This window comes from Alosa alosa, chromosome 5 (assembly GCF_017589495.1).
Source record: "Alosa alosa isolate M-15738 ecotype Scorff River chromosome 5, AALO_Geno_1.1, whole genome shotgun sequence".
Lineage (NCBI taxonomy): Eukaryota > Metazoa > Chordata > Actinopteri > Clupeiformes > Clupeidae > Alosa > Alosa alosa.
Genome location: NC_063193.1, coordinates 20,181,650 through 20,190,733, shown reverse-complemented (window position 1 = coordinate 20,190,733; position 9,084 = coordinate 20,181,650).

The window sequence follows — 9,084 nt, the reverse complement described above, 5'->3', positions numbered from 1 at the left end:
CTCGAGTAGAGCTGAATAGCTCACTAACTATGAAACAAGACTCCCTCGGCTGGTCATGGACGTTGAATGCAGGGAAATGCAGTGAAACATTTTTGGCATCCCAAGCAGTACTTCTTTCTCACACGCAATAGCTCCCTCTCTCTCTCAAACATACACCGGCTATAGGCCTACATGTAGGCCTACACGCACATGATACGCACATACGCGCGCGCGCGCACACACACATACACACAGCATATACTGTAGTAGAGGTTTGTTTGAATAACATGTAGGTCTAGAGAGGGTAAGAGACTAAATCCAGAGCTGGATTATTATTTAATGTGCATGCCGTGGCTACCTATAGGCCAATGTCTGCAACTAAATGTCAGCTTTTTAAAGTGACTTTTTAGTAACATTTCTTATTGTTGTTTTAGATTAATGGTATATAATATTATTTTACACAGTTTCCTAATGATTTTGTTCATTCATTCTTGATGATGATATCTGTATGTAATTTGGAACTGTTCTAATTTAAATTGTACCATTTTTCTTTTACTTATCACTACAGATCATTCTATGTAGAGATTTAAAGGCATCACTGTCAATTAAAATGTTATCCAGATTTTAAAAAAATCCCTAAAGACCCTCTAGTCTGATATCTAACTTTCACTAACCATATCAAAGCAATCACCAAAACAGCCTTCATATCATATGAATATAGCCAGAATCAAAGACCCACCCTTAGTGTCCCAGGAAGACCAAGATAATCATATCCATTCTTTACACTCCAATTTTTACACAGGTTTCCAGATTGAGATAGAATAGATTAGAGTAGAAACAAAGTGCTGCTACTAAGCCACTGAAGGAATGGGCTCAGAATATGTCATGTTCAAAGAATATAAACCAAGTAGGTCTCAATCCATGGGCTCAGGCTGACTAGTAGATGCAGTGTCCAAGACATGGTGAAACTCCATTTAGCATAACCTTATTTTTAAATCCATTTTCAAACATTCTAAAACATTTTTTACAGTATGTGCCTATGATTTAGGTACAAACATTGCTCTTTATTGTAATCATACTGCAATTTTGTTATTTATTATATATATATATATATATATATATATATATATTTAGTTTTATTGATGTAAGCATGTTGAATTTGCCTCTCGGTATGACATGCATTATAAAGCTTGTCTTGCCTGCTCTCACATAATTGTTGTTTAATTCTCAAGACAAACCACATTATGCCCAGCAGGGGGAAGCAGTCACCCTCTGTGCTAAAACTCACTTGCTTCTCTGCCCTGAAATGAAATAGATTCTTTTAGATCCACTAGGGGCATTAGTCCTTGATTCTGGTGTTGTTATTTGTCATTTTGTCAACAGTCATTCACATGCCCCCCTGCTTTCATGCTCCTGAAAAAGCATTGTTGATTGGCTGGCATAGTGACAATTAGTGACAATTCACAGTCAGGACAGTGACAACCCAGCAAGTGTCATAGGTTATATTAAAAGACTGCATCTTTAACTGGAATTTTCCATAATATGACACATATCCTCTTCTCATAGTGCAAAAAAATATACAGTGCAACCGGAAAGTTTCCAGACCCTTTTAAGTTGTCCACAGTTTGTTTTGTTTCAGACTCATCTTAAAATGGATTCAACTAATTTTTTTCCTCATCAATCTGCACACAATACCGCAACACTCCACAAAAAAACAGGTGTTTGGAGTGTTTTGTAAATCTATATTTATAATTTAATTTACACAAGTATTTAGACCCTTTGTTATGACACTTAAAATTGAGCTCTGGTGCATCCTGCTTTCATCAATGGTCCTTGAGATGCTTCTATAACTTGATTGGAGTCCACTTGTGCCTAAATTAATTTATTGGACATTGTTAGGAGAGACACACATCTCTTTATATATGGTCTCTCGGATGATGGTGTATGTCAGAGTGAAAACCAAGCCACAAGGTCGAGAATTGTCTGTAGACCTGCGAGACAGGGTTGTGTGAAGACAGATCTGTGGAAGGATACAAGAACATTTCTGCAGCATTGAAAGAGCTCAAGAGCACAGTAGTTTCCATCGTTCTCAAATGGAAAAGTTTGGAACAACCAACAGTCTCCCTAGATCTGTCCGCTTAGCCAAACTGACAAAGGGCCCTTGGTCATACAGGTAACCAAGGATCCAATGGTCACTATGAATGAGATCCAGAGTTCCTTTGAGAGGATGAGAGAAGCGTAAATAAGGACAAACATCAGTATTTTTACAGGATGTCATTCATAGTGACCACGCGAAGTGCCTGTAGGCCTATTTTTTGGAACATTATGTTTGGCATTACATTTGTCAAGTCTTTGTCTTTGACAGGGTGCTTGGTTTCCATGTAACATTTTGGTTTTGATTTTAGGTTTCATGCTCTCATGTGCCAGCAATTGACTGCATATCACACACTAGTTCCTGTCCGATTTTGTCCTCAATTTAAGTGAATCCATATCCTACTTCATATATTCAGGCTCGTAGCCTACTTGTGTTTACAGGTGAAATTATGTCTAACACAGACATGGGCAGTATTTTAATTATATGTATCTTAAATATGTATTTAATTACTTTAGCATATTTTGTCATTTGTATTTTGCAGGATTGGAACAAATTTAATGTAGTTTGTAACAAAATACTATGAGGGATTGTATTTAGAGTATTTCCAATATTTAGATACTTCTATAAAATCTGTAATTTTTTCTCTAAGCCAAAATTCATCACTCAGTTAAATGCACTACCTATAACCATTACAATAAGCATAGTCTGGGAACCAAAGGCCAGAATCTTGGTTAACTTGGTTTTGTCGGTTAAAGTTTGTTTTTTTCTTTGCTGTTTCTTGTTGCCTAGGGGTTACTCCATAAGAATATGGTGGGTGCCCGATGATATCCTGGGCAATTCCCTATATTCAGCTCTAAAGTTGACCTATAGCAATTTGTCCATAAAAATACTAATTTCATTACCCCCATTTCATTAAAAGTCAACTGAGGGAGCCAAAATGGTCAACATGGGTTGTAAACCCAATTGTTTTGTTTGTGCCATCAATTTTATGGATCAATTTTCAGGCATGGCTGAAGTGCCCTTGAGCAAGGCACCTAACCCCTCACTGCTCCCCGTGCGCCGCTGTTGTTGCAGGCAGCTCACTGCGCCGGGGTTAGTGTGTGCTTCACCTCACTGTGTGTTCACTGTGTGCTGAGTGTGTTTCACTAATTCACGGATTGGGATAAATGCAGAGACCAAATTTCCCTCACGGGATCAAAAGAGTATATATACTTATACTTACTATACTTATGTCACCCTGTAGACAACTTAGAAGCATTATATCTGTCTTTTCTGTTTCATCATCCCCTTAGAACATTGAAAGTTGAAAAAAATGAAAAAGTAACTAACTTCAGGAGCTTGAATTGTCAGGTGTGTCAAGTACTACAAAACTAAAAATTAAAAACGATACAGATAAGATACTGAGGGAGAACATTAGGACATGGACCCCACCTTTACCTTTAGTACCCTTTAGTACCTAATAGCTGATGTTCATTCACACTACAGCAGACAGCAGACCATTAAAACCACTTAATAATGGATTTGTCATGAGGATTTATGCCAGGGATAACATCCGCTGATGTATGCAGAAATAATGGAGGAGACGCACGCGAAGACCTCCCCGATGTAAAAAGAGTTTTCTCCATCAAGTTAATTAATTCTGTATATCGGGACACCTTACAGGATGTTATTCTGTTTGTCCCCCATGTTGGCAGTCATGTACTGTATGTGGGCAATTGGCATGCATTTATAGCACAAAAAGGGAAATGCTGTTCAGTTTAAAAAGAGGCCGACGACCTATTAAATTTGTCTTACTACATTCATTGGTTACGGAACTGATGGTGGGTTTGCTATATGTTACAGTTGATTCCACTAATGCAAAGTCTGTTTCTTGTCAGTTCAATCATCGTTTACATTGATATGGGACACTGATTACATTTTTTTACCAGATCTACTTCATAGTGCCCCAGTATACAGAATTAATAACCCCCTGCCAGCCAATTAGAAAATAGCATTTCTTGTCTCTTGGGGATACGTTTTCAATAATATGCCTTGTTTCTTTTAAAAGTTGGTATACCATTATTATTGTGTGGGTTACTTGTATTTTAATAAAATACATTTTTCACATCAGTATTTTGTATTTTACTTTGTTACATTTTATGAGCCAGTATTTGTCTATCCTTGCACATGGCAATGACTGACATACAAATAAAGTCTATCAAAATAAAGGGTCCAATATAATATCTGATATGGTAGCATTTTAAATGAGCGATTTCTTCTTTTTTTCAACACAAGCTCTGCTTGTGTGAGCATGTGTTTGATAGACAGATAGACACATGACAGGACTTGAAGGTATATTTTTTATTTAACCTGCAGCCACAGGCCTTGATGAGACTGCAGTTCCTACATGTAATGGTTCATTGTGGGTTCTCAGGAAAAGTTGAAAAGTTGCATTCTACGCCGACATTGAAAGCAATGCCACCATTTCTCAAAGGTGGTGTGTGACTAACGAAGAGTTATTGTTATCAGTGTCGTCATGCCCATTAACAGAAAGTTCTCTCTCATTCTCTCTAATTTAATTTCATTATATCTATATGAAATACTTCTACTAAACTATTACTATTATTACTAATTATTGTTATAACATCCTTCTTTCATACTATACTGTATGTCAGTCAAATCATAATGTCAGAAAGTTATCACTGAACTATTGAACCTTTTAAGGCTTAGTCATTTCCTTTTTGGCAATATGTTTGCTGCACAATACTGGGCATGTGGGGCCAGCCGTGGCCTACAGTAGGAACGGCTGAAGTGCCCTTGAGCAAGGCACCTAACCCCTCACTGCTCCCCGAGCGCCGCTGTAGCAAGCAGCTCAGTGTGGAGTATGCGTAGTGTGTTGTACTGCGTAGTGTGTACTGCGTAGTATGTGCTTCACCTCACTGTGTGTTCACTATGTGCTGAGTGTGTTTCACAAATTCACAGATTGGGATAAATGCAGAGACCAAATTTCCCTCATGGAATCAAAAGAGTACTATACTTATACTTATACTTATACTTATACTTATACTTATACTTATACTTACTTATACTTATACTATGTGTGTGTGATTACCTCTGCCATCAAACCCCCACTAATTAGGAAGTTGGCCCTAATATGCAGCCTTAAAGAAGTAATTATTGTTTGTATATCACAATTTAAACAAACTATATCTTAACTTTTGATGACTCATTTATAGGTACAATGCCACAAATGCCCACTGCTTACATTATCTGAACAATTATTTGAAAAATACTGACAAAACATTTAGCGTATGTCAACAAATCAGATTACTTCACAGATAACATGGAGGAGTTGATGTTAGTGTTACATATACAGTACAGTTATTCACATAGCTCTCTGTAATCTCTGTGTCACATCAATGTTCAGTAGGCCTCTTTTTCAGTGAGGTGTGGAGTTCGCCCTCCCCTCACCTTTCTGGGTGTGGCGCTCTTATGTCAATACACACAATAGCAGGGTATACTACTCTCGTAATATAGACAGTTTTGGTACAAGTTCAACTTTTTATTCAATCCCCAGCTGTCATTTTCAAATGTGTACACGTGGCTATAAGGTAATTGACTTGAACACACTTGCAGCTTGTTTATGGTGTTTTCACTCTGTGTGGGTAGCTGAGGAAACATTAAGGAAAGTTAGAGCAGGTCTGTTTGTGTATGTGTATCCATGCTGCAACACAGCTGTAATGGTTGCGTGTGTGGGACTGTTCCGGCACTTCCACAGGTGGCATAAGAGCTGTTTGCTTTAAAAAGCTTTAAAAACACAGTCGGAATCTTTCATCTGGGGGGAAGGATATGATGTCAGAACGGAACTCTGGATGAAAAACAGGGCCTGTATACAAACATATAGATCGATAGGAAGTTTACGTGGTTGACCTTGATCACTGATTGCAGTTGTACACTGAAGATTTCCTTTTCAGTGTGAAATGGCCATAGTTTGAGTCACATTTAGTCTTATACACAATTAGTCTTCATCATGCCAGTCTTCACTAGATGCTTAAATCCAGTGGTGGGAAAGTCCGGCTTCAGAAAGTAAAAGTCACATACATTAATCTGTGCCAATCATTAACTTAAACCAGCTGATTCTAATTAGCACAACTCTTCAGCCAGGTAGAGCAGCTAATTAGTGAAATCACCTGTGTTAAGTGCACAGGTAGAACCTATGGTTGGACTTTTACTTTCTGAAGCTGGACATTTTCCACCTCTGCTTAAATCAGTCGTACCACCTTGATAATATGAGAATTTCCATAAAATCTATTTTCTCTTCTGTTAAGTCACAAATTTGCCACATCGTCCCTCAGAGGAAATAGTCGTCGGGGGTTGAAGGTGGCAGGAAGTCTCTACGGTCAGTCTTTACGGTCAATCCATCCCAAAAGATTTGTGATACTATCTATAGGGTATATCACAAAATAAAGTCTCCCAAATAATTGTGCTTTCCCCAAACTTTATTTGAATTCATTAGACAAAAGTAAAATAAAAAGTTATTAGGAATTAAACGCAGCTTGTCAGAGTAGGCCTATAGCTGCTTCAAATTGAGGAACAGAAACCAATTGACCAATTCAGCTTAGCATGTGTGTGATTACCAAACTCAAACCGTTTCCTTTCTGCTGAAGTATTACTTGAATGAAAGTCATCATCTCGAATACCATTGAAGTCCTGGGTGAATTATCCACTTTAGTCACAGGTGGCACACCTAGGCCAACTGGGCGTGTTTGGTTTGGAGATACCAACAGAAATATTCAGGTTGAAAATAATTTCTGAAAGAACAATGAAACGGAACTGAGACAGCATTCCAAACCTCTGCTAGTTGTTTAGTCAACTGTCATTCCATATTTGAAATGTCAACATGTTCACAGAGAGCCTTTCCTTTTTCATACCAGTCATACTTTAAAGCAAACCATGCCTCTCTCTGGATCTCTAGAAACATGCTTTGTCATGTAATTTTTTTTTTTTTTTGAAGAAACCAAATGTGAAGGTGAAACTCGCCCACCTCTCTCGGTGTCTCACACCTACTTCCTCTGCCTGCAATGTAAACTTCAACATGTTTCACATAGTTGGCAACACCATTCACACATATTTTATTTATAGCATAAATTCCATCTCACATTCCATGCTAAATTAAGTTAGTCCCTGTGAGAACTGCATGTGACACATTCACAAAGAAAAAGGTGTGCCATTTTTTGCTGAGCGCAACACTTATAAAAAGAGAAAGGTCGTTACTCATCACAACTTGCACTAAACCATTTCAACTGAAGGATACACAACCCCCAACAGCTTGCATTCATGATGACATTGCAAGAAATATCAGTCTTACAGGTAAAAAGTATGACAACACAAGAACAAAGGTACAGAGGATACATGTGGCACTGAACAATGTATGCCCTTCTTTATTATTTCCCTATAATAAGAATGTTGGTCATCTGTCAATGCAGGGCCTTTGGAATCGCCCTGCACCGCCCCACCCAACTTCATTTCACAGATAATATAAATTGAGTATTACACTACTTGCAGTGCAATAGCATTATGTTTTCAAAAGTAATTTCTTAAAGGCTTGTAACTGTTTTATAATATAGTCTTCTTTATTGTTCACAGATGTGGAAATGTGTCTTAAGCTTCACAGGTTAGTTAAAAGACACAAATGGACACAATAAATACTCTGTAAATTCAGTATTAAATAACACACATACACCATACAGGCAGCAGGAATAAATGGACATAACTAAGTGTATCCCAGAGGGCACATTCACCAAGCATATTCAGACCTCACACCCTCAGCAAGCATGCTTCGTTTTGATGGCGGTCACTTGCGGCAGTGTTTTGCTTAGAGGGCACGTCTTGCTTAGCCAAGCCACCGCAGTCCGTGGAGTTAGCCATGTGATCCTGCAGATTCCCCTCCACCATACTCTTCCTCCTTCTTCCTTCCTCTTCCAGCTGCATTCTTCTGACTCTTCAGCCTCCCCTTGTAGAAACTGTTTTGGACATTAAACAGATCAAAGAAGGTGACTGTTTAGTGCACTTGAGAGCTCATTTGTCAGTTGACAGTAAACTGGACAAAAAATAGTTGATGGGGGACCAGTCAAAGACATGTAGCTATAAATAGGCAGAAAATAGTAACTATATGAGCATGAAACAACAACATTCAACATTCCACAAGACTTCTGTTGAAGTGACAGTGGAATGTGACACACTCTCAATGAGCTATTCTTTTCCCCACTCCATCTCTGTTTTGCGCTTTCTGTGTTGCCAAGTACCTGTACACAAGTTCAGACAGTTTCCCATCAGTAAAATGAAAAAGAAAATGGTTGATGGGGGCCCAGTCAAAGACATGTTACTAAACATAGTAAGGAAACTATGCTTCAAAATTCAAAAAACTTCAGTGCTAAGAGACAATGAAGATTTGATATTCTTTGTAGCAGCCTTTGTTTCTCTCTCTATCTTTGTGATGTGCTATATGTCTGCACAAGTTTGTACAGATTGCCATCAGTAAAATGAAAAAGGGAATGGTGATGGGGGGGAAAAGTCAAGACTTGTTGCTATAAATAGCTAGACATTTGCAACTACCAGTAAATCATCTTATCCTCAAAGATGAACTATATTCCTAAGTAGGAGTTCTTCAAACTCTATCAGCCATTTCTGTCTAAATCTTTGTGATGAGCTTTCTGTCTGCACAAGTTTGTACCGATTGCCATCAGTAAATTGGAAAAGAGAATGGTTGATGGGGGGAATCAAAATACGTGTTGCTGTGAAAGAAAAATAACTAAAGCTTCAAAGATGAACAATATTTGTCCAGGGTAAGTGTGGATTCCATGGAATTCTACTACAGAGTTTCAGTCTTCCTTTAACTCACTCTCTTTATTATGTTTCTGCACCAGTTTGAACAGGTTGCCTTTTCTGCCTCATTTCTCCTGTATGGGCCAGATCATCAAATCTCCCCTTCATCTTGTTGCCCAATCACATGTGTGTTCCTCCGTCTCTGT